Source organism: Podarcis erhardii (assembly GCF_964252035.2).
Source record: "Podarcis erhardii genome assembly, chromosome: 4".
NCBI classification, from domain to species: domain Eukaryota; kingdom Metazoa; phylum Chordata; class Lepidosauria; order Squamata; family Lacertidae; genus Podarcis; species Podarcis erhardii.
In genome coordinates, this window is record NC_138508.1 from 49,002,142 (window position 1) to 49,016,669 (window position 14,528).

Consider the following 14,528-nt stretch of genomic DNA (forward strand, 5'->3'; position numbering starts at 1 on the left):
GTGCATATACATATATAACTTTTAGCAAGACTCAAACCATAAACATGACCCCGCCCCAAAATTGATATACATTCTTAAAACTTTTGAGTCATTGGAGGACATGAGGATATTTATGTGTATGGGACTTCTTGTGCTGTGTATACTCTTTCAATCCATCCACACTCTTCTGCCATACTATATCCTCCGGATATTGATATCTTTGATCCATGGAGTAGTTTCATTGTTTATATCAATGTGTTATGAGGGAAGTTAGATCAACAGTGTTGTAGAATGATCACTAGTGTGGGCGCAGTGATCTCCAAGCTTCATAGTAATGAATTGTAATTGGCCAATTAATGTGCCCTAGGGTAGGTGAAGAATGAGGTATATTGCAGTGTACAGATTTAAAATTTTGTCTCAAAATATGTAATCATAACACATAGCCTAGCTACATATTACACTTTCATGGTTTGATATTAGGTGGAATTTGATGAACAAGGTGACAAAGGGTAAATTTCATTCAGAGGACCTGTTTGCACCAAACAGTTAAAGCAGTGTCATACCACTTTGAGCAGTTATAGCTTACTCTAAGGAATCCTTGGAACTGTGGTTTGTTTGTGCTGAGCAATGCCAGGAGACCCATATTCCCCTCACAGGTCTACAATTCCCTTAGAGGTTTTACACTCAATAAATCTTCCCAGGGAACTCTGTGAATTGTAGCTCTGTGGGGGGAATAGAGGCCTCCTTACGACTCTCAGCATCCTTAACAAACTACACTTCCTCGGATTTTGTGAGGGGAGGTATGACAGTTTAAAGTGGTATGATACTACTTTAAATGTGTAGTGCAGGTTGGACCAGAAGTCTCAGCTATCAGAACCTGGCTACGTCTCTCACTGCTAGTGTATTATAAGGGGGCTCTGTGTTGTAGCACATCATCACCTCCCTAACCTGAATGCTTCTGTTCAAGGTTCCAGCTAGCTATGCCCACCTTTAGACTACTAAAATGCAAGGGGCTCAAGCAGGGCATTTTACTCTCCTAGCTTGGTCTCCCCCCCCCCCCGATTTTCTCAACATTTTATGGGGATTTGTTCCTAGAACTTTTTCTTATTAAAATATTTTTGTAGTTCTGGAAACCTTGGGGTGGAAACCTGCTGATACTTCCCTCTTGTTTCTTTGACACCCTAATTTGGATTCAATCCTTCTAGCACTCACCCCTTAAGTTTGCTGTTAGAAGAGGGATGTACCTGGGCTCTCAGTTTCTGCAAACAATTTGGAAGTGTTAGGGGATCCCTAGCAACCATGCTTTCTCTAGTTTTCAGCTCCTCTCAAAAATGGAAACTATTATTATTTCCAGCCAACAATGAGGAAAAGGTAGGAGAGGTACCCTAGAAGATTACCACATCAAGAAGAGTCTGAAAGGACTTCTACTTTTAAGAGTTGAATATGAACTAACATTCCATGAACTGCAGAGTAGTTGTAGAGAGAAACAAGTGATGAAAACGAGTCTTCAGTGAAAGTCTATAGTAGCCAAAGACAGAGGAGTTCCTGGCAAGTATGCCTAAGATTTCAGCCTTAATCTTTCAGTTTTTGCGCTTATTTTTGTAATGTAAAAACAGTAGCAGCACCTTTCTAGTTTGGCCACATTGTTTGGAAAAATGCTTAGGTCTTAAAAGTCCTATGAGTTCTTCCCTGACAACAGAGCTGTCTGCCCTCAAGCCCGTAAAGCAGTTTTCATGGCTGAGTATCCCGCAGCACCACATTTCTTTCTAGAGAACCCACTTGACCTAGTTTCTATCACTGTATTATTTTCTCTTTTTTTGTTAAGCATGCTTAGCAAAATACAGACCTTGTTAGAACCAAGTCAAAAACAACAAGTAGGCACATTAATGGTACAAAGTGTTTATTTATTAAATTGTACTTAGTATCACAGAATCATAGATTTGTAGAGTTGATACCCCAGGGTCATCTAGTTCAACCCTCGGCAATGCAGGAATCTCAACTAGATTATACATGACAGATTGTCATCCAAGCTTTGCTTAAAAACCTCCAAGGAAGGTGAATTCTCCACCTCTTGTGGAAGTCTGTTCCACTGCTGAACAGTTCTTACTGTCAGAAAGTTCTTCCTGATGTTTAGTCGGAATCTCCTTTCTTGTAACTTGAAGATCCTAGCCTGTGGAGCAGGAGGAAACAAGTTTGCTCCATCCTTCATACGACAGCTCTTTAGCATTGGAAGATGACTATCCTATATCCTTTAAGCTTCTCTGCAAGGCAATCATGGGGAACTTTGTCAACAGTCTTGCTGAACTCAAGATATACTATGCTCACTGCTTTCTCCTGATCCACAAAAATAGTAACTATCAAAAAGAAAAAGAAAAAAGAAATGAGATTCATCTGGCATGACTTCTTTTTGAGAAAGCCATGCTGGGTCTTAGTAATCACAGCATCTTTTTCTAAGTGCTCAAGGACTGACCCTTTCATTATCTGCTCTAGGACATTTCTTAGTATCGTTGTCAAGCTCACAAGTTGGTAGTTGCCTGGGTATTCCCCCCCCCCTTTTGAAGATGGGGACAATATTTGCCCACCTCCAGTCTGTAGGGACCTTACCTGTTCTCCAAGAATTCTCAAAGATAATAGACAGATTCTGCAATTACATGCGGATGGGGTTTCTGTTACTTGCCTTTGTGTATGACAGCTGGTAACACTCTATCCTTATGATGATGTATGATTGGACAGTAAACTAATCAACTATCCTTTGTCATTGGTAGTAGACTGGGAGCAATAGAATACAAATTAGGGAGATCAGAAGGCCTCCATCATATGCCAATATAATAATGTTTTATAAATCTGTGGTATGGCCACACTTGGGCTACTAAGTACAGTTCCAGTCAGTTCATCTCAAAAAGGACAGTGTGGAACTGGAAAAGCTTCAGAAAAGGGCAACCAAAATGACTGGAGCAACTCTTTTTATGAGGATTTTTAATTTTTTTAAAAGGGTGAGCTTGGGGGAAGGAATGATAATGCATAATGTAGAGAAGTGAATTGAGGAAAGTTTTCCTCCCTCATAATATTGGAACCCAGGACTGTTGAACTTTGGAAGATTTGGGGCACACAAAGGAGGTCCTTCGTACAGTACAAACCATGAAATTTGTTCCCACAAGATGTAATTATGGCCACCAACTTGGCTGGCTTTAAAAACAGGTTAGACAAATTGATGGAGGGTAAGGCTTTCAGTGGCTACATGTCTTAACCAAGATTCCCTTCCCCTATGTCTCTTAGTGAGAGATTTCACAGTAGTTTGGTGCCCCATCTTGTGGAACCTGGACACTGTACTCTTTGCTGAAAATTATCATTTTAATTTTTTTAAAAAAATACCTATAGCACACTTCTTTTTGCCAAACCTAAGGCAGCTGTTATTAATGCAAGAGAATTCTGAAAACAAACAAACCAAAACCACAGCCATCAGCAATTTTCCTGCACTAATGATTTGGAAGCAATGATTTCCTATTTGAATGACAATATTTTAAATTAAACAAACCCTTTTTAGAATATTTGTGTTGTTGGGCAAAAGTTCTCACTGTTCAGAGGGCCTTCTTGGTAGTGGCGCCTGCCCTGTGGAACACCCTCCCATCAGATGTGAAGGCAATAAGCAATTATCTTATTTTTAAAAGACATCTGAAGGCAACGTTTAAGGAAGTTTTTGTGTTTTTAATATTTGGTTGGGAGCCACCCAGAGTGGGCAGGGTATAATTTTAATTATAATTATTTAAACAAACAAGCAAAAGCTGGAAATGTTGAAAGTGCCTTCCCTGCCTTATTGAGCCAGAACAACACTTTTCAGATAACGCTGCCATCTCATCAGAACTACATGTAAAAAAGTATATCCCCCCCCCCTTCAACTTGTTGTCTTTCCTGAACTCATTATTATGAAGTAAGAATGATTTGGAACCTGCTTGGAATCCTACACCCATTAACATTGTGATTCTGACTTTAGGGAGGCTTGTTGACAGTCCCTTTCCAGATCTGTGGAACCCATTGATTTAGCTTATTTGCATAGTCCTGCTAACCATGCAGAGTGACTAAGACCTATCGGCTTTGTTCCTGCCAGCCCTGACTGTCATGAAGCAGTTTACTGTATTCTATACTTCCTGAATAGGGACACGGGTGGTGCTGTGGGTTAAACCACAGAGCCTAGGACTTGCTGATCAGAAGGTCAGCAGTTCGAATCCCCACGACGGGGTGAGCTCTCGTTGTTCGGTCCCTGCTCCTGCCAACCTAGCAGTTTGAAAGCACGTCAAAGTCAAGTAGATAAATAGGTACCGCTCCGGCGAGAAGGTAAACGCCGTTTCCGTGCACTGCTCTGGTTCGCCAGAAGCGGCTTAGTCATGCTGGCCACATGACCCGGAAGCTGTCTGCGGACAAACGCCGGCTCCCTAGGCTTATAGAGCGAGATGAGCGCGCAACCCCAGAGTCGGTCACGACTGGACCTAATGGACAGGGGTCCCTTTACCTTTACCTTTTTATACTTCCTGAATGCTGTTCAAAGTTGTGTCTGCCATCCTTAACCTGCCCACACTGGCTTTCTCAGATTAAGTGACTTATTTTTTTAAAAAATTTACAAGTTCTCTTAAACTGTCAAATGGGAATTTGTGTTATTTTGATGTGGGAAAATCATATTTATGTGACATCATTATGTCAGTTTAGTGATGCTTATACTTATTTTGAACATGATGTCGTATAGCAGAAGCTGATGCTTGTGTCAGTGCAGTCTATTTCAAGCTAAAGTTCATTCTGAAATGATAACTGTAGGGCCCATAAAGCAAAATATCATGTTAAAGAATGTCATGTCAGAATACCTCTTGGGCACTTAATCAGGTCAAAAAGTAATATAATAATCTTTTTGGCTCATTTGTCTTTCCCCCCTGAAAGCAAGGACTAGTTGGAGTCTGATCAGAATTCTGAGTCCTTTAACATCTTGACAATGACTTTGGCTGATTTTTCCATTAATGCCTTACATACATTTATTACTACTTGCTGGTGTACATTTAAATTCCTACTATAATTTGAATTAGGGCTCAGTAAAAATCTAATGTCAATTTTCACAATAAAAAGGGAATATACCCCTGTTGTCGAGGCAACTAGTCTATTACTCCCCAGTCTTGGCACACAACAAAGTGTAGAGCATACTCCAAAAGAATGACTTGGTTTGCCACATAATCACAACTGATGGACTAAGTAGCATTTTACTTAGTAGTACAATAAGGAGGAATAAATAAATTGGATGCTTGAGGAACTGAATTTCTGATCCTTACCACCTCCTCCTGGATCTCCCAGATAATGTCCACCTGGAACAACATGGGGATTGGAATGTAGTTATTCTTCAGATTTCACAGATCTCCAAATTCTGTGAATTCTTGCATTAAAAATATTTTAGGAGAAAATATGTTTTGTATTGTGTAAAGTCAAAACAATATGTGTTTCAATATGTACTTTTAATAAAAGAAAAATATATGTGTATTTACATACTAATTTCATGCAGAAAACATCAGTACAGAAATGGGATGGAAAACTTAATGAATGAACATATGTGAAAATGATACAGGCAAAAAATAGACTGACAGGGCCATTTCTAATTATCATCATGTAATCATTGTTTCAATCAATTGTATGTAAATTTGCTTGGGATTCTTCTAGTTTGATCCACCCCCACATTTTTCAGTAGATATTAATTTTATATTTTTGTTATTAATCTTGACCATTGATTTTCTGTATTGTCTATGAGCTTTAATCATTAATTTTCATTGCATCATATTAATTCCTTGGCCCGTTGTTCTCTGAGCCCCCCAAGTGGAACAGACAGTGGCTGAGAAAGTTCAAGAGCAAGAGGCTGCATTCCTATACTCGCTTGCTTCAGAGTCCCACTGAACTCAATTGGGCTTCCTCCTAAGAAGGCACACAGAGGATTACATTTTGACTGTTGAAAATAGGAGAAAAGAAAATGGAGGAAGCCTAGGAAAAAATATGCATAGCGAGAAAAATGACAGGAGGATTTTGTTTGAAGATTCAAGAATATTTTTTATAACTACAAGTCTGACAATTAGCTGTTGAAATCAAATGTTGAAAATCAAATATGTATAATCTACCCCTTCCTCCAGTCTTAGTTTTTGTTTCCCTCTTAGGGTTGTCAGATCACAGGGTTGCAGAGGCAACAGAAGTCTTTCAGTTGGCTGGATTCCCCTTTTATACAGCAGCCATGTCTCTTTCTAGATCTACTAATCCTAGGCTCCTTTGCCTTCTGTCCCTAAGTCCTTCAAACCTCCCTTAGGGTGCAATCCTATCTCCACTTACCTAGGAGGAAGCCTCATTACTCGATGGAATTTACTTGTGAGTCAACATACATAAGAGTACGCTATTCATTTATCTTTCCTCTTCCTTCATGTCCATACGAACAATCTGAGGTTTTAGGCCAGTCCTACTTTCTCATCAGAGGGACACACGTGGCGCTGTGGGTTAAACCACAGAGCCTAGGACTTGCTGATCAGAAGGTCGGCAGTTTGAATCCCCTCGACGGGGTGAGCTCCCGTTGCTCTGTCCCTGCTCCTGTCAACCTAGCACGTTTCCGTGCGCTGCTCTGGTTCGCCAGAAGCGGCATAGTCATGCTGGCCACATGACCTGGAAGCTGTATGCCAGCTCCCTCGGCCAATAAAGTGAGATGAGCACCGCAACCCCAGAGTCGGCCACAACTGGACCTAACGGTCAGGGGTCCCTTTACCTTTACCTTTACTTTCTCATCAGCCCCCTTATTTCTTTATCCCTACCAGTGGCGTAGCGTGGGGGTGCAGGGGGGGGCGGGCGCACCAGGCGCAACATCTGGGGGGGAGGCGCTCGCACTCACAGCTCTCTGCCCCTACCTGGCTCACTCACTCTCTCTCAGTGCTGTCACAGATTTCACCCTGGGTGCTGATCCCTACCACATTTGTCCCTTCCTAAAGTCTTTACCTTTCCACATTTTGTTTAGTCAGCCTCTCAGCTAGCCCCTGATCACTCTTTTAGCTGTCCTCATACCACCTCTCTGACCTTAAGTGCTACAAGGCTTCTACAGATCTCATTTTTATCCATTTTGTGTCTCCCTTCCTTCTCTTTCGGTTATTCTCTCTTCAGGTTCTTGTTTCTCAGCCCATGTATCACTTGCTCCCATGCTCCATCCTGGGCTTTCTTTCTAAAGTACAGCCCACTCCTGTCATTTCTTTAGGGCAAGGTTAAATCCTATAATGCCTGACCTTGGTCATACTTGCTGGAACAAGTATAAGCCCAACAACCACTGGAAGGTCACTGCTTCCCCATCCCTGTAGTAGTAAAACTGATGACTTTATTTTCCTTCACTGAAGCTGAGCTGAGCTGGGTGGAAACTACACACATATAAAAACCGTTCTGGGAAAAAAAAATTAAGCGTTTTTAAAAATACACTGAATTTTCCATAAGGCTCACCATCGCCATCTAGTTTCAAATTGTATATTGCACTTAAAACATTTTATTTGTGTCTGTATAGCTGAGTCCCTGAACTACAAACATTATAATAACTTTGGGTGAAAGTTCTTTTCAGTGCTTTTCTTTTTTGCATTTAACATGATTGTTTGATAGAAAACACACAAAATAGGTGTAGGGACTTTGGAAGATGGCAAGTGGTTTAACCCTTTCCTTCCTCACCATGACCCCACTGAAAATCCCAATGGGAGCAAATGGCAGGAGAGGGGATTTTTGTTGAGCCTGTGGCAAGCAGGGAAACCAACCTTTCCTGCAACAGTCCCAATCAGGCATGGCCACACCTACTGGTTTGTTGCTGTTGTTGTTAAGGTGAATTGCAAAAATACATGTAATGCCAAATGTAGTTATAAACTTCATAAGCATTTCATGCCAGCATTGTAGCTCAGCCAGATGGAACTGGAAGGTTCCCTGACTCAAGCACAGTACAATATTGAAGCTTAGCCAATCCATGACAGAGGTGTTGCTATGGCATGGCCAGTACACTCCAGACTGTCAGCATCTCCACGGCTCCTTTTCCTGTTAAGGACTTACTTTCCAGCTCCTCCTCACCCCATGTAAAATAATGGATGAAATCAGACTTAAATTTAGTGTTAATTCACTACAGGGCTTACTCGTTATCAGTTCACATCCTTCTTAGGTTAAAATTTTAAATTCTAAATTGCAAAAAGCATTTGTTTTCCATTGGTATTACTTTCAAGCAGTGGCGTAGCGTGGGGGTGCAGGGGGGGCCGGCCGTACCGGGCGCAACATCTGGGGGTTAGGGTTAGGGGGCGCAAATCCACGGGTTAGGGGGCGCAAATTACTTGCCTTGCCCCGGGTGCTGACAACCCACGCTACGCCACTGCTTTCAAGTAATATTTTATCTTAAGGAAGTTCAAAGCTGTATACGTAAAGAACTTCAGGTGTAACTTTTTGGCTTGTATATCACAAACTGTATACATCTGTGTCTAGCCCTCCTTCCACACATTATCTGCATGTTCATGCCGATCCGAGTAGGAATCACAACACACACAGAAGCTGTTTTTCATGCCACACATACCTAATTGGATGAGGAGCCAGATGCATAAGTGTTGTTAATGAATTAATTTAAAATACTGCTTAATGCCAGGATGACTTCTAAGAAGTTTCCAAAACATGAATGCCAATTGTATGACATTGGTAACAATACAGAATAGTTAAAATGAGAATTTAACTAAAATACATTAAAATAGTCCAATTAAAACGTTAAAATGTAAGCATCCATAAAAAAATATGCAATGAAACAATTCCCTTAGAAACAGCACAGAAATTTTAAAAGGAGACTTGGGTCAAGAGGTCAAGGGAAAGCGAGGGGGTTGCCAGTTCAGATGGGTCCTCTCATGTCAGCAGGAGGTACTTTCCACAACACTGGTGCCACCAGTAAAAAGCCTGCTTCCATGTCCCCACAGGCCATTCCCTAACCTTATATTATCTTTTTGACCTTCACTCGTGTTTCCACTCTTATGTAACCCAAACAGCAGCATCTACATGCAGCAGATTTGGAGTATATACAAAGTTTGCAGAAGCACACAATAATTTTAAGCAGAACAATCCATAAGCCAGCGACTCATGTCCCAAAGGAGGACTGGTCCTAACTTGCCTTCAGGTGTGCTACTAGCTACCACATAGACTTAAATCATAACAAAGTCTTGATTTCCTATTAAAATATCAAAGCACTTTAAATACGTTGTTTTACAATAAAGCGCTGGATTATATTCACAGAAGTTTGCTGAATGAGTTATTTGGTGACTCTGCTTACCTGAATTCATTTCACTTCTTTAGATGTCTGGGTGCCTTGAAGACATTTTTTAAAAGAGCTAGATTTCTGCCATTTAAGAAACTGGAGGTAAGCTCATAATACCTTTATTTTAAAGTATAAATACAATAAAAGTATATGTGGAGCGGTGGCAACTTCACACTATGTTGTCCTCAGGCAAGTCACATTCAGTGGGCTTTTTAGACTGCACAGTGAAGGGCATGCTAATGGGGAAGCCTCTCATGATCTCTGGCCTTCTTGCTAAGCTAGCTAGTTATTGAGATCAACTGTTCTGGTATCAGAGTGGAGTCTGGAAGTGAAGCCTGCTGTGCAAGAGAAAGGAGCTAAGAGCAGACCCAGAACTTTTGTTTGTTTGTTTGTTTGCATTTTTCAATCCCACCTTTCGCTTATCTTGTACCCAAGCTGGTGTACAGATGTTTCCCAGACAGTTGTGCATGCTGGCATTGACCACACGCAAACCTGCTTAGCTTCAACGAGATGGTGGCCTCCTGTGCCTTCAGACCATATATGTGATGTGGCAGCAGCAAACAGAGCCCAGTGGTTTTGGTGTTCTAGGAATCGGGCCTAATAGCATTTCATACCTTCCAAGATTTATCCAATGAAAATAGGGATGTCCCATTTCATGATAATAATTTTACTATTTACACCCCATACATCTTACTGGATTGCCTCAGCCACTCTGGGCAGCTTCCAACATCTATAAAAACATTAAACATTAAAAAACTTCCCTTTACAGGATTGCCTTCAGATGGCTCCATACCCTCCAACATTTATCCAGTGAAAATAGGGACATCCTAAGAAAAAGTGAGACATTCTGAGATCAAATCAGAAATCAGGATGGCTTCACTAAAACAGGGACATCCCTGGAAAATAGGGACAGTTGGAGGGTCTGGTATTTACTTAATTATTTAGGAATTTATAAGCCATTGCATACAGAATATAACAAGGCAGAATACAACATATAAAAACAAGTCTGAGCCAGATTTGGCTGCTGGTTAACTACCAAGCCAATTTTTAGGTGTTAGTTTTGGTCTGTGAAGCCCTACACAGCTCTGGTAGTGACCCTATCATGGGCTAGTTTACATGTAGTTATGGTAGTACAGTCACACCTCGGGTTGAAGTAGCTTCGGGTTGAGCATTTTCGGGTTGCGCTCCACGGAGACCCGGAAGTAACAGAGCGCACTACTTCCGGGTTTCACAGCTCGCGTATGTGCAGACGCTCAAAATGACGTCACGGGCATGCACCGAAGCGGCGAATCGCAACCTGCGCACGCGTAGATGCACAGACGCGGGTTGCGTTCGCTTCAGGATGCAAACAGGGCTCCGGAACGGATCCCGTTCGCATCCAGAGGTACCACAGTATTCATAAAGGCACATACAACTGCTATATGCATACCATACTATTTTATTGTATTAATTTTCAAGAGCTATACTGAAGAACTTCCTTGCTATCTTTTGGCTTGCTGATATTTATAGCTGTTATTTTGGATATGCTGATATTAGTTTCATAACCATGATGAGTATGCAATATACATCTAAAATTGTCAATTCTCATATGTTTTAAATTTAGGCATCATCACAAAAGTCTTGAATTGATCTCTGTAGGCTGGGATGTGTCACATTCAAGGTTCACAGACCCATTATGGTGATGAAATATTTCCATATGTAGTTGAAACTGTAACTCATTAATATTCAATAAAATAAAATAAAATACTATAAATGTACCACATGCTTGATTTAAGGTTAGCTATGAGTGCATAGCTTGATCTACATTAGCTAGTCATGCTCCAGAAACAGTTCTGAAGGTTAAAATCAATTTTGTCTTGCTACAGTTTCAAACACAAAGAATACCATTGTTTTCTTCACATGTGGCAACCATTTGCGTTTATATTAAGTTGAAGTGACTGCCATCTAGTGGTCCAAAGAAATTTCAGTCACTGCAACTGAAAACAGCAGTAAGACCTCACAGACATCAGTTCTCATACAGAATGTGAGAGATACTGTGTATCATCTGGCTGATCTTGGAAGAATAGCGTTGATGCAGGTTATTTCCTTACTATACAATGCATGTTGTGTTTTACAGCCATAGACCTGTTACTTACATGCTTATTCTTTAGGCTCTTCTGTAGTGACTATGATGACTACACTTCCCAAGATGTTCCTTTGGCATAAAGAGATCTTTTTGGAATAATGTGAAATTGTCTTCAAAAGAGTGAAATTTCTCAGGAGCCAACTAACAGCAATCTAGTTTTCATTATTCCAAAATATATTTCCTTTTCCTCTACTTAGTGGCTCCAGAATGGGCTACATTCCTGCAAAAATCTGTGTGTAAACACACACACACCTTCATCACAAAATATATTTCTGGAATATATTTCTGCTAGGAAAGGGATTTGGAGTATCGATGTGTTATGAGAGAAATTCCCATGAAAGCAGAAGGAAGCTTCATTTAAAAAACAGCAACTGCAAGAAGAGATGAGAAGGTGAAAGGCAAGGGCTTATGGAAGAAATTAAGAAAATGAAGTTTGTTTTTAATATAGCCTGGTGTGTTAGATTCAGACTACAAAAAGCAGCTAGTGTGGTTACAGTTATATAGAGTGTCCGGCCTGCAGGGCATAATAAATGGAACTCTTATTTATAGTTTATGTCAAGGAAGTAACCCAAAGATGCAAAGCCAAAAGAAACATTGCTCTTCTGCTAAAGTTCGATTTAGGAGTTGATATTATCCATGGAACAATGGATGTTGTTAAAGAATCATATAATGATACCTATAATATCTACTCAGCTGTGTGTCTAATTGAGTTGAATGGGACTTACTCCCAGGAACGTGAATATTGTATCATAGCCTTAGAACACACACATCAATACCAGAAGCCAGATGGATATTTAAGAACATAAGATGATCCCTTCTGCCCATCTAGACCAGCATTCTGTTCTCACGGGGGTCAGCCAAATGCCCAAGGGAAGCCTGCAAGCAGGACTGTACTCTCCCCACTTGTGATTCCCAGCAACTGCTATTCAGAGGCATATTACCTTGATAGCTGACATGCTAGGTAGCCATCATGGCTAGTAGCCATTGAAAGCCTTAGGCTGCATCAATAATTCTGGGTTGTGCAGCGCAGTGGGAGAGCAATTGCTTTGCATCCAAGAAGTCCTAGGCTCAATCCCTGGCATCTCCAGTCAGCACTGCGAAAGACATGGGCAGCTGCTACCAGTAAGCATAGATCAAGGATGACTAATTCATAGCCTTCCAGATGATACTGGACTTATAAATCCCATCATCCTATTGACCTATTTGGTTCACTTGGAAACTTTAGTTTTGTTATGTCACAAAGTGAAGGGGCATAATTGTTTGCCCTGACCTCCTTATCCTGTTTCTGAACTTACTTAGTTGCTTTACTCACATGATACATTGATGCTTTGTCACTAGGACTTTCTGAGTGGGCTCCCACATATTTTGTTCCACATTTCTAGCACTGGCTAGTTTTTCCAGGTTCTGTTGCAGCCAGTTAGAGCAGAAGGAGCTCATCTGAAAAACACAGGTAGTAAATAATAGTAAGTAGGGATTTGAAAGAGGGAGGGACTTTAAAAAGTTTAGCTCCCTTAGAAATGTTTCTTTTTGGGGGGAGGGGGGTCAGACAGTGGATGGAGATGAAGTGGGGATTAACTTCCTGTGAAGATTTTCTTTTAAAATTGAAACTCACTTTTAACTGATTTAATACTGAACTGAAATCTGAAACTTGGTCTTTGTCAGAGGCCTATGTTATTGACCATGTTTGCTGTGACTTGTTGGAATCAGAGATAAACAACACCTGGAAGGCCACAGATGTTTAACCCAACCTTGGTGTAGGTAATATTGACATAGAAGGACTTACGATGTGACTCGGTATAAGATGACTTCTGTTTGGGAACAAGATTGAAATATTAGTTACAGCAAATTATTGATGGCATGTTGTACCAAGTTTCTTGTGATAAGTTCCTTAATGTTGTAGTAAATCTGCAGTGATGTTAGTTTGGAAAGTTTCCTTCAGATTCTGCAGTTTCACAATTGTATTAAAGTCCTTTCCCTCTTCTGAAAATGTATTAGATTATATTTTGGGGAATGCTTAATTAAGTACATTATCTAGAGAGTACAGGTTCATGCCCTGTGTCTGCAACAGACTGATTTCTAGAGAGAACCTGTGTCAGGTGATTCAACAGTCTACTTTATAAATTGGCTAACTGAGTCGGTCAGGCAGCCACTCCTCTTGGACAATAAGACCTAGTGATCTATTTTATGAGATCCTTTCAAATGAAGTGTGAAAGACGAATATTATTTTTTCCAAGAAGAAGTTAAGCAAAATAAAGGGAGGAGAATCACTTATCTGTTCTCCATCCAAGTAGTTTTCAGCAGAAGCAAAAACTACATTCCCAAATTCCGTCAGCTTCATAATGTAAGACAACATCTCATCCATTTGAAAATGAATGTCATACTTTTATCCAAATACCTTTAAATGGCGCAATTTGTCATCGAACTACATTGACTTGAAAGTAGTTAAAGGCTATGAAATGAATAGCTTTACTGGGGATTTGTTTGGATAGAAAAGCCATATGGATATAAAGTTTACATTTTAAGCATACTGAACATTTTAGTAACTCCAGGATTATTTTTTCTGGCAAAAATGCAAATATGTATGTCAATTTTATACCTTATTCATAGCTAACACTGACTACTCCTGCAACACCTGAAGAAGCACACCTAGGTTTGAATTGCTGGGAAAATGTGATATTCTAGCAGGAGAGATACTTCTAAAAGATCTCTGAATGTCCCACAGCAAAGAAGAATGGCAGGGCATTCCTCAAGGGGGAAAGTTGTTGATTTGGCACATCCTGACATTGTTTAAAGGTAAAGGGACCCCTGACCATTAGGTCCAGTCGTGACTGATTCTGGGGTTGCGGCGCTCATCTCGCTTTATTGGCCAAGGGAGCCAGCGTACAGCTTCCAGGTCATGTGGCCAGCATGACTAAGCCGCTTCTGGTGAACCAGAGCAGTGCACAGAAACGCCGTTTACTGTGAAGTAAAATTCTATGCACTAGGAAGCCTCACTAAGCTTGATTAGTAAGTGTTACTAGGCTCCAATCTCATGCTTGCTTATTTCACAAGACATCTAGGATTGTGTAGTTTTATGATTGTACATTAGAAGTCATATCTGGTCACCAGGTCATAGCTTTT

The 14,528-nt window shown here is 40.6% G+C and overlaps 1 long non-coding RNA gene across 15 annotated transcripts in view; it reads left to right on the plus strand.

Moving 5' to 3' along the window:
* The window catches only part of LOC309340036, a 241,717-nt gene that overhangs the window by 141,061 nt on the left and 86,128 nt on the right, over positions 1–14,528 (plus strand). For all 15 annotated transcript variants that reach the window (XR_014155733.1, XR_014155734.1, XR_014155735.1 and 12 more), the window contains one exon: positions 9,322–9,385. This is a non-coding gene — a long non-coding RNA (uncharacterized lncRNA). The remainder of the gene's footprint in view (positions 1–9,321; positions 9,386–14,528) is intronic.